This window comes from Chlorocebus sabaeus, unplaced genomic scaffold (genome assembly GCF_047675955.1).
Source record: "Chlorocebus sabaeus isolate Y175 unplaced genomic scaffold, mChlSab1.0.hap1 unalloc_scaffold_1228, whole genome shotgun sequence".
Lineage (NCBI taxonomy): Eukaryota > Metazoa > Chordata > Mammalia > Primates > Cercopithecidae > Chlorocebus > Chlorocebus sabaeus.
The window spans coordinates 1-15,674 of NW_027327000.1; the positions used below are offsets into that span (position 1 = coordinate 1).

General features: G+C 38.2%; 1 long non-coding RNA gene and 1 pseudogene across 1 annotated transcript; both read left to right on the forward strand.

Moving 5' to 3' along the window:
* The first annotated feature begins 37 nt into the window (after positions 1–37).
* Positions 38–2,867, forward strand: LOC140711005 (uncharacterized). Its single transcript, XR_012092154.1, has 2 exons — positions 38–215; positions 2,032–2,867. It is a non-coding gene; the product is annotated as an uncharacterized lncRNA (long non-coding RNA).
* An 11,219-nt stretch (positions 2,868–14,086) lies between these two features.
* Positions 14,087–14,698, forward strand: LOC103241499 (small ribosomal subunit protein eS25-like; annotated as a pseudogene).
* Positions 14,699–15,674: the final 976 nt, after the last annotated feature.

The following is a 15,674-nucleotide window of genomic DNA, read 5'->3' on the forward strand; positions in this document are numbered from 1 at the left end:
GCCATGTGTCAGAAGTTTCTCTTTTTACCCACAGGTACCTTCTGGATACCTCCACATGGTCCCAGTGCACTGAACCCAAGCACATTGTGGAGTGGAATGTATCTCTGTTTTCTATCCTCTTGGCTCTTGGTGGAATTGAATTCATCTTGTGTCTTATTCAAGTAATAAATGGAGTGCTTGGAGGCATATGTGGCTTTTGCTGCTCTCACCAACAGGTAAGAACCTGCATAAAAATGTCGTAGTCTGGCCCTGGTGTTAATATACCATTGTTTTCCATCATAAAGAAAAAGGCAAAGCCAAACATGCTCAACCTACCAGCATTTATTCTGATATCATGTTTGTAGCAACACAATTATAGCATTCACTTTAGCTGTCAGTAACAAGCTTCCTCGAGTCTCACAGTCACAGGATTGTCTTAGTTCTTTGCAATTGGTTCTATGCACACAGGAACATGCTGCCCATAGACACAGTGCTCCCTTCAGGATCTAATTCACTGCCTCTGCTCTGGCTGCAGAGACAGAAAAAAAAGCGATGTCTACTCTTTGTTTGCTGTCATATTCCCAACTAATATACATAAGTAATAGCCAACCATTCCATGCATCAGGCACTACACTAAACCCATTTTTCAGATAAGACTATGACTCAAATATTAAGCAATAGGCTTAAGATCACCTACTCAGGAAATGACAGGCTTCAAACCTTGAGTCATTTTATGCAAAAGCTCCTATATTTCACCTTTATTCCACACTTGCTGTTCTCCTGGATTTTCTGCAATTCCTTCCTAATAAGGAGTCATAAAAATGCCTAAGCAGTAAGTATGGAGAATCACTAGCAGCCTTTGAACAGCAGCTCATGAAAAGCCTTTCGTTGTGAAAGAAAACCAGGAAGCACTTGTTTCCTGATATGATTTAGGAGAAAAAAAAAAAGGATTTGTTTGTAGCAGTGAAAGTTCTTGTTTCTATATCCTCCTAAAATATATATATTATTGAATTGATGTCAGTCCAGCTTTGATCCTATCTTTGAGAGGGTTATTTTTTGTCTTATATTTTTCAAACCAATTACTCCTCTGGTGCCAGATCTGTTAATTTTCTTTTAAAAATAAGACAAAAACCTAATGAAAATTAAAAGTCCATTGCCACCATGAAAAACTTTGCTGAAAATAGAAGGAAACTTTCTGTAATTTTTGGGGAAAGTTAAAATGAAATCTAGTCTTCCTTATCAGGCAAGTATAGCAAGATTAATAATTTCTTTGGCAAATTTCCAAGAAAATAAGGGAGTGGGAAACCTTCAATATGGAGCTTTTTTCAAGCAATATGGTTGGGGAACGGCAGAGAAGTATCCTCTGGGATTGCTGTAATGCAGCTTACCTTTAGCCTTGAATTTCATACAAGGCAGAGTTCAAACTAAGTGATTACTTGTACTAAATGCACTCAGTACATTTTGGGGACAAGCATAAAGAGCCAATGACCAAAATGGCTGAAGTGATGTGGCAGGGAGTGATACTCTCCTCTGATCTGGGGTAGTAAATACACTGGGTTTCCCAGCTGAGTCGCTGTAGGGATGGCTTCTTCCCAGATACCACAGGGAAGATCTGTTACCTTTGTTTATAGGACAAAAGACACTTTCAAAGGGCAGAGCTTTTCATGTAGAAGAGTCAGGTCTATAACTCGGTAGCATTTAACTTGAAAGGTTACCCACACTGAGCTCATATCGGTGTGAAACTTCCATGGCATTATCTTTTAAATCCCTAAGATTAATACCCTACATAAATGCACTCAAAGCAATGCAGCATCAGTATCCTGCAGTTTCCATGGGCCCTTTCGGTGGCTTTTACTCATGGAGGACAAGGGATCCGGTTTTGTTTAGGAAACATTTCGTGAGCATTGTCTAAGCCCTAAGTATGGTTGGCCTAAGCTTTGCTGAAGCTGAGGTCAGTCTGTTTATGTTTGCTTAAAATAGGAATTTAAAGGACTAAAACGTCATCATTATTTATCCTGATTATAACCTAATGGTATTTTATTTTCTTTACAGCAATATGACTGCTAAAAGAACCACCCCCAGGACAGAGCTACAATCTTCCTCTATTTCATTGTAATTTATATATTTTACTTGTATTCATTTGTAAAACTTTGTACTGGTGTAACATACTCCTCATATTCTACTTTTACAAAGGCCTGTAAAGACTGGCATCTTCACAGGATGTCAGTGTTTACATTTAGTAAACCTATGTTTTTTTTTAAGGAATGAGGAAACAAACCAACTTCTGGGGGTAATTTACAGACTGAGTGAGAGTCCTCAGTATATCTGAGATAAACTCTATAATATTTTGGATAAAAATAACATTCCAATCACTATTGTATATATGTGCATGTATTTTTTAAATTAAAGATGTCTAGTTGCTTTTTATGAGACCAAGAGGGAGAAAATCCGACAACCTGGAAAGATTTTTGTTTTCACTGCTTGTATGATGTTTCCCATTCATACACCTATAAATCTCTAACAAGAGGCCCTTTGAATTGCCTTGTGTTCTGTGAGAAACAAATATTTACTTAGAGCGAAAGGACTGATTGAGAATGTTCCAATCCAAATGAATGCATCAAAACTTACAATGCTGCTAGTTGTTGTGAGTACTATGAGATTCAAATTTTTCCAACATATGGAAAGCCTTTTGTCCTCCAAGGACGAGTACTAGGGATCACGTGTTTAAAAAAAGAAAGGCTGAGATGACTGGGCCAGAAGAAAGATGGGAAACTGAATAAAGCAGTTGATCAGCGTCATAGGAACGGGGGAGGAGTGAGGGCAGGAGGACTACGAGGAAATACCTTCAAAACTAACTTGTTTACAACAAAATAAAGTATTCACTACCATTTTGTTGTTTAGTTTCATTGTCCTTAAAGTTCTCTTTTGTTCTTCCCCCTTTTTTGTTCCCAGTTTGCAGGTTATGTGGCCCCTGTTGCTAACGGCTTCCTGTCTTTTGGTTTCTTTATCCTAGTCTCTCTCCCTCATCCTCTTTCTCCTCTTCTTTCTCCTGTCTGTAAATTGCCATTGCTGTACCTGTGGGATCATCACCTCAGTTAGACAGTTGTCCTTTCTACCAGGTGCTGCAGGTATCAGCCTCCCTGGAAGGGTAACAGGCATTTTTCTCCTTACTTACAGGGTTAGGCTCTTTCAAGTGACAGGATTCCCGGACTTATTGGGAATTTTCTATAGAAATGTTCTGTTTTTGGTGTTCATTGGTCTGGACAACAGACAAGCAAATTTACAAAGAAGCATAACCAGTTGTTAGAAAGCAGAGCTCCTCCTGTGGGCAAGCTGCCCTGCAGTGGGCGGCCCCTGATTGAAGATTTCAGCCTATTCTGTCCACGATCCCTCTGGCAGGCTGGTGAAGCCTACAGACATCTTCGAAGAATAATGTTCATAAATACATAAAATGCATAGAATTATGAAGAAAACCAATACACTAGGATATTTTATGAAAAATTTTAAAAAATGTATAGTGTAGTTGTCTTGACAGCCAGCTCTGTCACTTCAACACCTGGGGACAGACAGCGATAACGTGTGTTCTAACAGCCTTCTAATGAGTGGGTCTAAGAACTATCGTACCTTTTTTTTTTTTTTTTCTCTGAGCAGATTTAGCCAATATGCTAAGCACTTTTATTATTTATTTATTTTTATTTTATTTTCTTTAAGATCTGGGATACATGTGCAGAACGTGCAGATTTGTTACGTAGGTATACATGTGCCATGGTGGTTTGCTCCACCCATCAACCCATCATCAACCACATGCATTAAGTATTGGCCCTCTCTCCCCTTGTCCCCCAACCTCCCTAAGTATCGTACTTTTGAAATACAATTTCAATTAAAATGATATTTCGAGATACCTGCAGCAAATTTAATGTGATATAAAAACATATGCAAATTTTTTATTGTGGATCAAAGTATGATCAGTATTACTGATGCTACTTTGGTTTGTTGCATACTCATAATTAAAGGAAATACTAAATTTTTGTTATAAGTTAGTAAAAAATGACACTTCTTTCTCATCTAACACCCCACTCCCCCAGATATTTATCCATGGGGTCTTTTGGGAGTTCTTGGACACCAGATTAAAAACTCCTGCAATACAGGATCCAAGAACAAAGGCATGACAATCAGTCATAAGCATCATTTTTTCCTAAATCTATCCTCAAAGGAAATGGCAATAATAATTATCAACCATTATCATATTAACAGCAACCATTTCTTGAGTCCCTTCAGTATGTCACTTATTGTAATGAGTTTTACACATAATATTCCACTGAAATCTCTCAACAGCCCTAGAAGGTATTACTTGTCTCTATTTTGTAGACTCAAAGCTCAGTGAGGTTAAGTAATCTGTTCAAGGCCACATCTTTAGCAAATGAAAAAACTGTAGCAAAAAAACCCAAAAAACCAAAAAACCGAAAAAACCGATTTGAGTCTAAGTAGGTGTAACATGAACTCTGTGTTTCCCCTGCTCCTCTCCTCTGCTTCATCTACCTTCTCTGCCACCAGGGCCCAGGGGCTAGAGTCTTCCTCTTATCCTACACTGGCACTCAGATACTCCACCCGCCTAATGGGGACTTTGGCCCCTGAGAGCCTCAGTCATCCCTATCCTAGAGCCCAAGTTTGAGTGACTCAACATTTCCCCTTGTTTGTGAATCCTTTAATAGTAGACATTGTCATCAAGTTACCTTATACCCTCGTTAAGTTCTGTTTATAGCCTACGCTCCTGGTTTGTAATATTCTAGGCCTTTCAATTTGGCTGGAAACTCCCTCAGGGGTTGTACCAAAACAGCTCATTATTACCTAGCAACATTAAAACAATAAAAATTACTGTAGAATCTGAATCACTTGAGTAGTACACATGGCCTCTGAGTGTCAATTTACCATAGTTACCAAATTTATAAATATATTCCTACATAAAGGAAATTTCATGTATTGAAATCTCAGACAATTGATAGAATGTTACCTTCACCACAGTTTGAGTTTCTTGTGTGTGTGTGAGTTCTTTTTTATTGTTTTCTCTGACACTTACCCATGGTGAGAACAGGTATGGGATTTGATGCAACTTTTCAGAAAAGCCATTTGGTGATACGTGTCGACAATATATAAAGCCAGCACATCCTTTAGCCAAGTATTTTTACTTGTAGAAATTTATTTTAAGAGAATCATCAAGGATGTTCACAGTAGTTCAGCTTCCAGTAATAATCATGGAGTATTGTTTGTAACACCAGGAAAAAACCGACAAGAGCCTAAATCTCTGATAACAAGGAATTGGTTTGATAAATGTAGTCGGTGACTGTTAAATCAGGTAAATGTATGAACCGCACAACATTATATGAAAGAGAAAGTTTCAAAAATATAGAAAAGAAGGGTTCTATATCTCTCTCTACTAGGTATATGTATATTATAAATACCATTTAAATATATTACTGAAAAGGAATTTCAATCAGATTCGATGTGATTTTTGTCTTGATTCATTTCGCTTATCTATGCTTTCTGAAATTTCTACCATAAGCACATATTACTTTTAGAAATAAAACAAAAATGAGATGAGAAGAAAGATGCAGTCCTAAAATAATTCAGGGAACAGTCCACAGTCTTTAAGGGAAACTCCCCAGGTATGTGAGAAAACCATTGTTCTTGTGCTTGGACAGAGGAGTCATCCTGCCGTAAATGCGGGGGAATAATTATGCCTGCAATTAGGTGAAGGGATGGGCCAGGTGAGGCTGGCAGTAACCACAGGCTAAAAATATAATGGGGAGCCCATAATTTCTGTTGTGTGTTTGGGAAATGTTAAGTGCACAGTTTCTACTTAGTCTAGCCACTAATATTTTTAATCTTAGCCACTAAGATTTTTACAAATATCAACCATGTATCTGTTTTCTGTATTTAAAAAATAATGACATACCTTTACTTTGAGCATTGGCTTTTTATCAGGGCTTTGTGTACCACAGCTTGGATTTTCCTTATTTTAATTTTCTCGGCTCACTGCAACCTCCACCCCCTGGGTTCAAGCGATTCTCCTGTCTCAGTCTCCAGAGTAACTGGGATTACAGGCGCACGCCACCATGCCCGGCTAATTTTTGTATTTTTACTAGAGACAGGGTTTCATCATGTTGGCCAGGTTAGGGGTCTCGAACTCCTGACATCATGATCCTCCCGCCTTGGCCTCCCAAAGTGCTGGGATTACAGGCATGAGCCAGCCTCCCTGGCCGTCCTTCTCTTAACATTAAATATTTTGTGTATGTAAGTCCTGGCCAATTTAGACGCATACTTTAATTATCGTAGTTAAAGAAGTCTATTATGTTTTTCTGGAGCTAGATATCATGTTACTTCCTAGAATCAATTATTTGCTCTCATTTCTCTCTCTCTCTCTCTCTCTCTCTCTCACACACACACACACACACACACACACACACACTTCCCTAATATACAGCAATTAAAAAGAACAAACTACTTCTGCATGAGACAACGTGGATGATTCTTGTAAATAATGAGAATCAAGGCCAGGCGCTGTGGCTCAGGCCTGTAATCCCAGCACTTTGGGAGGCCGAGGCAGGTGGATCACCTGAGGTCAGGAGTTCGAGACCAGCCTGGCCAACACGGCAAAACTCCATCTCTACTAAAAATACAAAAATTAGCTGGGCGTGGTGGTGGCCTCTAATCTCAGCTACTGGGAAGGCTGAGACAGGAGAATAGCTTGTACCCAGGAGGCCGAGGTTGCAGTGAGCTAAGATAGCACCACTGCACTCCAGCCTAGGTAACAGAGTCAGAATCCATCTTAAATAAATAAATAGAATCAAAACAGTCTCTCCTCCCTCCCTCCCCCCAATTTTGAGGACACAATAATTCTGGATGTAATCTCAGCTAATGTAGCTAACTCCTTGAGACAGAGACAGTAGATATCTCATGAACATGTCACACACAGATTTTCATATAGGAGCAATAATACAGTTCCCCAAGAGGTGCCATTTCAAGTACCTGTGTTCAGTAGTTGCAGCCTGCAACTAGAAAGCTCTGTGTCAAGCATTCCACCAGCTACTAATTCTCACCACACTTCTCTTTGTTACATGTGTACAGATATCCTTGATTCGTGTGCAAGACTAAGGGACAACTGAAATGGTCACTTCTGTCTCAGATGACAGATGATATCCATATAATAAACTGTCATATATTCAATACATGAAACAGCATGAATGAATCCCACAAATATTAAGAACCCAAATCATCTACTCCCTCCTCCCTCAAGACTCACACAACTTGGGCATGGAGAACCGAAACCATAAACTGCTCCACAGCTTACTGTTGACATCCTCATGGTTTTATTATTCCATACTCTTGTTGAGCACAGTTTTACTATTCCAGGAGGCTGTTTCCTAAGCAAATAACTATTATTTATTATTGGAACTCTCTGAAAGATCCACCATCTCCTCAATAGAAAACATCAGCAGTTTATATCTCAAGAGCCTTTGAACCCCCTACCTCAAAATCCTTGCCTTGCTGTTTCCACCAGCCTTAAGAAATTATATCATAATCTTTACTGAAGGGTTCCTGTTTTTTGGTTTATTTTATTTTCTTTTTTTTTTTAAACACCATGACCAAATGGTATTTATTTCAGGTATGAAAGTCTGGTTCAACATTTGAAAATTGATTAATGTAATCCATCACACCAACAGGCTATAGAGGAAAAATCACATGATTATATCACTAGTTGTAGGAAAAGTATTTGAAAAAATTTAACACTCATTAATGATAAAAACTTCCAGCAAGCTGGAAATAGAGGAGAACTTCCTCAACTTGATGAAGAACATCTACAAAAAGCAGCTAACATAATACTTCAAGACGAGGAACTAGAAACTTTCCCACTAAGATTGGGTACAAAGCCAAGTTATCTCCTCTCACCATTCCTTTTCTTTTTCTTTTAGTTTTTCATTTTTTTATTTTTAATTTTTTTGTTATACTTTAAGTTCTGGGATACATGTGGGGTACATGTTCTGGGAACAAAGAGGGGTGTGGTAAGAATTAGTAGCAAGTGGAATGTTTGACACACAGAGCCTTCTAGTTGTAGGCTACAACTAGTGAACATAGATATCTTGAAAAGTCAACTCTTAGGAAACTAGTGTTGTTTCTATTCAAAAACCTACGTGTGATTCCTTTGAATTCATTGACATGAAAAATAAATACATAAAAATAAAATACAAAACTTCTGTGTGAAATGTTGCAGTGGAGTAGAATAATATCTGTTATTCTATTGATGGACATTGAGTTGTTTTCAGTTTTGGGATCTTAGGAAATATGTTGCTGTGATCATTTTTGTACATGTCTTTTGGTGCATTTGGTGCATATGAGAACCCACTGATTTTTGTTTGTTTGTTTTTTGTCAAGGAATCAAACTGCTAGTGGAGCTTCTTTTGTTTTCCATTACTTAGCATCCCAGGGTTCCCAGAATTTTCCTCTAGCCTAGCACTCTCAAGGTTTGGCTCATCTCTTCCTGTCTGGGGGACTTCCAGTCACTCACTGATTAGTATTTATGGATTGCTCATTGTATGTCATGCACTGCACAAGGTGCTGAGGACACAGCTGTGAACAAGATTTTGCGGCTCTGTGAGAGCAGAAACCTTGACTATGTTGCTCACTATTGCATTGCCAACTTCTAGAATAGTGCCTGGCATATAGTAGGTGCTCAGTAATCGGGGTCAGCAAACTATGGCTCAAGGGACAAATCTGGTCTGTTGCCTGCTTTGTCAATAGAATTTTAGGGGAACACAGAAACACTGATTTATTTACATGTTGTGTATGGTTGCTTTTCCCCTATAATGGCAGAGTTGAGCAGTCGACAGAGATTATACATCACACAAAGCCTAAAATATTTATTCTGTCGTCATTTGTGGAAAAAGTTTGTTTCCAATGTAGCTGGCTATTTGCCTAGATAAAAATGGATACTTCTATTACAATGGAAAAGGAGATAAATGGGTATTTTTTGTTAATTTTATACTTATGATAGAAGTTTTCAAATATATAGTTTTTAAAACAAAGAAGTAAAGAAGGGAGAAACTGAGCCTGATTTACCCATCACCCAGCTAGAACATATGGGTTTCCTAGGGCTGCCAAAACAAAGTCTGACTAGCTGGTAGGTAGCTTAGAAAAACAGAAATATATTGTCTCATGTTTCTGGAGGCCAGAAGTCTGAAATCGAGGTGTCAGCAGGCTCATGCTCCCTCTGAAGGCACTGGGAAAGGATCTGTTACAGATCTCTCTCCTAGCTTTGGGAAATGTCAGACATTCCTTGGCTTGTAGATGGTCATCTTCTCCCTGTCTCCTCACATTGCCCTCCCTCTCCCCATGTCTGCCTCTCTGTCCAAATTTCCTCCTTTTTATAAGGACACCAGTCATGTTGGAATAAGGCTCACTCTAATGCCTTCATTTTAACTTGATTACCTCTGTAAAGCCTGTAATTCCAAAAAAGGTCACATTCTAAAGTGTTAGGACTTCAACATGTCTTTTTTAAGAAGACACAACTCAACTCATAACAGAAAAAGGGATAGCAGTCTCTGAGACCTCAGCAGCATCTTCTGAACTAAACATGTCTTATGAGATGCCTTGAAAAAGTCTGGGAAATAATATATACCAAATAAATCTTCCAAAAGATTCACTACACACATGGACATTCCACTAGTTCTGAAAAATCTTGTTGTAAAAACCTATTTAACTCAAAACTTCTGAATTATTTAACAGTGAGACCGTAGGGCTACAGCTTTGGAAAGAGAATGAATAGCAGATGTTACAAAAAGCGCAGAGCTGGAAACATAGTAAACTCTCATTAAATGACAATAGATATGTGGAATTTGGAAGAGTACTTCAATGACAACCAAAAGCTTAGGATGAGAGAAGAAAATTTATCACATTATAAGCTGCGGTCTGTTCAATGGATGGGAACATGGATATGCTTTGTCCATGTCTTCTGCACTCAAACAGGTCTGCAGGGCTTCTACCTTGTTGTTCTTGTTTCAATTCTCTAGGAAAATACTATATGTCCTTTAAGCAATTCAGCTCCCTGGGTTTGTAAGGCGAGTCCTGATTTCCGATGTCACAACTTTGGAGGAAAAAAGTCCATTTGTAGTTGACTTGTAAGAGTCTTCTCTAAATAGGAGAGACAACAGAATTTCAGAGATAGAAGTACCACTCAATATTTCTTAATCCCAATAATGCTTATCATAGGGTACGCTTGTATGTAAGTGTGGGCAATAGTATATGTCACCTACAATCCCCTGCAGAGGTTGAAAAGAGACTTCCATGTACATTTGCCTATGCATCCTTTTATGCATGGGAGTAGAGGTATGGGGGACAAGGACATGCTGTGGATGAGGGGCACACAAAGCTTAAGGTTGGAAAAAGACAGAAATGAAATGACATATTAGTAAACAGTTTCTGCAAAGGCAAGCTAGGTGATTCAGTCTTCAGTGTCCCTGGCCAGAGCATCGAGGTGCCCTGTGAGTCAGGCAACCTGAAAGCAATCAGGTGTTTTTTTTTTTTTTTTGGCCCAAAGAAGCATCACACTGGAGGCCATTGTGAGTCTCATTTTGCAGAATGAGAGACATATCCACGTCCACATTGTCAGGGCTCCTTATGCATGTGAGGGCATCAGGGTTTCATGGTTGTAGAGCCATGCCAGGTGGGAGGACTGGGCTCAGGCACAGAGAAAAAGAATGAGGAGGGCTGCAGAGGCTCCCTGGGTCCTCCTTAAGCACCACCCTTTCCATGGCTCCCCATCTTCCACTCTCCCATTGACAACACTCAGAAACAGGTTTGAAGGTAAAGCAAACTAAACAGTTCCCATAGACCAGAAGTAGGTGTTTTTTTTTCCCCATTTGGCTTTGTGAATATTAATTTTTTTCTTTGGAAATTATTCTCTCTTTAAAGTCACAGAGAATTAAATGACAACTGTGTTCTTAATGTCACAGGGAATTAAATGACAACTGTGAAGTGCATAGAAAGTAGCTTTAAGTAGCTGAGCAACCATATGATTTGAACAACTGAAGAAACAGGGTGCTGGGCTTCACTCAAGAACCTTTTGTTTGGGTCATGGTTGCTGATCTTGGACAAGTCACTTTTTCTCTCTGAGCCTCAGTTTCCTAATCTGTAAAATAGAGATGATAATATTACATCTACCTGCCTACCAACATTGGGATGGTTCAATTAGATCTCATATGAAAATTCATCATAAACTATAAAGTTATGCATCAGATATGATTATTATTTTGGCCATAAAAGACTTAGAACTGTAGTTTCTATTATACAATTGTCTCCTTAGTTCTTGCCCCATTTTCCCCTTCCTCACACAAATCATGAACTTTGGGATTCTTCTTCCCAGCTTTATTGAAGTATAACTGAATAAATAAAAATGTTATATATTCAAGACATACAAGGTGATGATTTGATATACATATACATTGTGAATTGATTACCACAGTTAATTAACACATCCATCACTCCACATAGTTACCATTTCTCTGTGTGTGTGTGTGTGTAGTGAGAATACTTACAATCTACCCTCTTAGCAAATTTCAAGTATACAGTACAGTATTATAAACTATATGCACCATGCTGTACATTAGATCCTCAGAACTTATTTATCTTATATCAGAAAGTCTGTATCTTTTACCAATATCTCCTCATTTTCCCCACCATCAGGTCGCTGACAACCACCATTCTATCCTCTGCTTCTATAAGTTCAACTTTTTAAGATTTTACGTATGAGTGAGATCCTGCAGTAATTTTTTCTTTCTATGTTTGGCTTATTTCACTTAGCACAATGTCCTCCAAGTTCACTCATGTTGTTGAAAGTTGAATTTACTCATTTTTTATGACTTAAAATATTTCATATATATTTTCTTCATCTATTCATCTGTCAATGGACACTTAATACTTAACATGGAAGTATAGATATCTCATCAAGGTACTGATTTCATTTCCTTTGAATGTATTAAACTCAGAATTGAGATAGCTAGATTATATATTAGTTCTAGTTTTAATTTTTTGAGGAAGCTTCATACTGTTTTCCATAATGGCTGTATTAACTTGCAGTCCCACCAACAGTGTGCAAGGGTTCCCTTTTCTCCACACCCTTGACAATGTTATCTCTTGTCTTTTTGATAATAGCCATCCTAACAGGTGTGAGGTGATATGGCATTGTGGTTTTGATTTGCATTTTCCTGATGATTAGTGATGCTGAGCACCTTTTCATAAACCTGTTGGCCACTTGTATGTCTTCTTTGGAAAAATGTCTATTTGGGTTTGTTCACTTGTTTGTTGCTATTAAGTTTCCTACATATTGTGGACATTAACCACTTATTAGATATATGATTTACAAATATTTTCTCCCATTTCATAGATTGCCTTCTCATTTTGTCAATTGTTTCCTTTACTGTGCAGAAGCGTTTTAGTTTGATGCAATCCCAGCAAGTCATTTTGTGGGTGTCAATACTGATTTTAAAGTTTATATGGAGAGGCAAAAGATGCACAGTAGCCGACACAATGTTGCAGGAGAAGAGTAGCATTACAGCACTGACACTGTCTGACTTCAAGACTTACTATAAAAGCTACAGTCATCAAGACAATATGGTATTGGTGAAAGAATAGAACAATAGATCAATGAAACAGAATAGAGTCCAGAAATTGACCCATATAAATATAGTCAACTAATCTTTGACAAAGGAGCAAAGTCAATACAATAGAGAAAAGACAGTTGTTTTTCAATAAATGATGTTGAAACAACTGAACGTCACATGCCAGAAAAAAGAATCCAGACACAGAACTTACACCTTTTAGAAAAATTAACTCAAAATGGATCATTGACCTAAATGTGAAAAGTAAAATTATAAAAATCCCAGAAGATAACATTGTAGAAAGCATAGATGACCTATGGAGATGACTTTTAAAAATATAACACCCAAGGCACAATCTATAAAAGAAGTAATTGACAGGTTGGACTTCACTAAAATTAAAATCTTCTGCTCTACGAAAGACACTATCAAAAGGAATCAGAAGACAAACAACAGATTGGAAGAGAACATTTGCAGAATACATATCTTTTAAAGGACTGTTATGCAAAAAACACAAAGAACTCTCAAAACTCAACATAAGAAAACAAACAACCTGATGAAAAAAGGGGTGAAAGACCTGACCAGACACATCATCAAAAAATATATATACAGAAGACAAATAGGCATATTAAAAGACGCTCAACATCAGAAATCACTAGAGATTTCAAATTAAAACAAGATACCATTATAATCCCATTAGAATGGTCAAGGTCCTTAACATTGACAACACCAAATATAGGTGAGGATGTGGAGTAAGAAGAGCTCTCATCCATTGCTGATGGGAGTGCAGTTTTAGAAAACAGTTTGACAGTTTTTTACAAAACTAAATATACTCTTACCATACAATCAAATAATTACACTCCTTGGTATTTACCCAAATAAGTAGAAATCTTATGTTCACACAAAAACCTATGCAAGACTGTTTATAGCACCTTTATTTATAGTTGCCAAAACTTGGAAGTAACCAAAATGTCCTTCAGTAGGTGAATGAATAAACAAACTGGGGTACATCTGGACTTCTGGACCATGGGATATTATCTAGCCCTAAAAATAAATGATCTATAAAGTGATGAAAAGACATGGAGGGACCTTAAATTTATATTATGAAGTGAAAGAAGCCAGTTTGAAAATACTACATATGGTATGATTCCAACTATAAATGCCATGGAAAAGGCAACGCTATAGAGACAGTAACTAGATCAGTGGTTGCCAAGTGTTAGTGAGGACGGAGGGAGGAATAGGGGGAACATAGGGGATTTTTAAGAGAGTGAAACTACCCTGTATGACATTATAATGGTGGATATATGTCATTTTTCATTTGTCCAAGTCCATAGAATAAACAACAGCAAGTGAACTCTAATGTAAATAATGGACTTTTAGTGATAATGATGTGTCAATGGAAGTTCATCAGTTGCAACTAATTTACTGCTCTGATGCAGGATGTTGGAAGTGGGGGAGATTTTGTGTGTATGGAGGTGGCTGTGGGCTTGAGGGTGGGGAAAGGAGGTATATGTGAACTGACCTCTCTTTACTTTCAGTTCAATGTTGCTGTGGACTTAAAAGTGACCTTAAAACTAAATAGCTTTTTGTCTGACATCTTAGCGAGGTTAAAGTGGTTACTGCTACCCCCTGGGCATCGCGATGCTGCCCAAGGATGACAAGAAGAAGACAGACACTGGAAAGTCAGCCAAGAAAGACAGAGACCCAGTGAACAAATCTGGTGGCAAGGCCAGAAAGAAGAAGTGGTCCAAAGGCAAAGTTTGGGACAAGCTCAATAACCTAGTCTTGCTTGACAAAGCTACGTATGACAAACTCAGTAGGGAAGTCCCAGCTGTAAGCTTATAATTCCAACTGAGGTCTCTGAGAGACTGAAGAGTAAAAGTTGTCTGTCCAGGGCAACCTTTCAGGAGCTGTTTAGTAAAAGACTTATCAAACTGGTTTCAAGGCACAGAGCTCAAATAATTTACACCAGAAACACCCAGTGTGGAGGTGTTCCAGCTTCTGGTGAAGATGCAGGAGCAGGTCCAACCAATTGTATATTTGGAAAAATAAAACCTTATAAAATAAAATAAAATAAAATAAAATAAAATAAAATAAGGTCTGTATTAAAAATATCGCCCAATAGCTTTCAAAATTCCCAAAGCCTAGGCCAAACCCAAAATCAATTAAATCAGGATATATGAGGTGTGACCTAGACATCAGTAAGTTTTTGACAGAACCCATGAATCACAAAGTACTGTCAAGGCTGAGAACTACTGCCCTAGAGAATGCTACTCAATTAGAGTCAGGTTAGACTCACCACTTGGAGCTCACTTAGAGTTAGATTAGAGTTGCCAATTAGAATTATCCAGGCACTTTAAAAAAATATATAGATGAGCAAGCCCCACTCGCTGAAATTCTAATTCATTTGATCTGGGGCAATGCCTGGGTATTAGTATTTTTAAAAGCTCTTCAGATCCCTAGTATACAGCCATGATTGAGAATCACTGACCTCAAGAATGGTAAATTCCTAGAACATATGCTTCCAGCTCTCAGTTCTACACCCATGGTAAACATCGCTACTCATTCCCAGAACTGTTTGCCAATGAGCCTAGGCTTTGAAATTCATCTCTCCTCAGCCTGTCAAGCAGGATCAATAATTGATCTGAGTTGCCAGTGGAATCCCCTTTGGCATCTCTGTATTATACATGTATTCCATCCCCAAACCAGACATAGCTTTGTTGGACCTGACCAGCTTGATTCCTTCCTCCATCTCCATGACTTGAAAGATCCGACATTTTCATTGGAAAGCTCTCCAAGGCTGTGACCCTTCGACAGCCTTGTTCAGGCTTTAGGACAATGCTGTACTTTCACACTGTGCCTACAATCTTCATATCTCAAGGACTTTCCGCAAACATTAACTCATTTGTTTGAAAATGTCTGGTGTTGTGAGGACTAATGAGATAATGTTTCTGAAACACTCTGTGTTCCCAAGATGAGAGACAGCATGTTATTCATGTAAAAGTCACATTGAGAGGTCTCTGAAAACTCTCGCCCAACTTGGCTGCC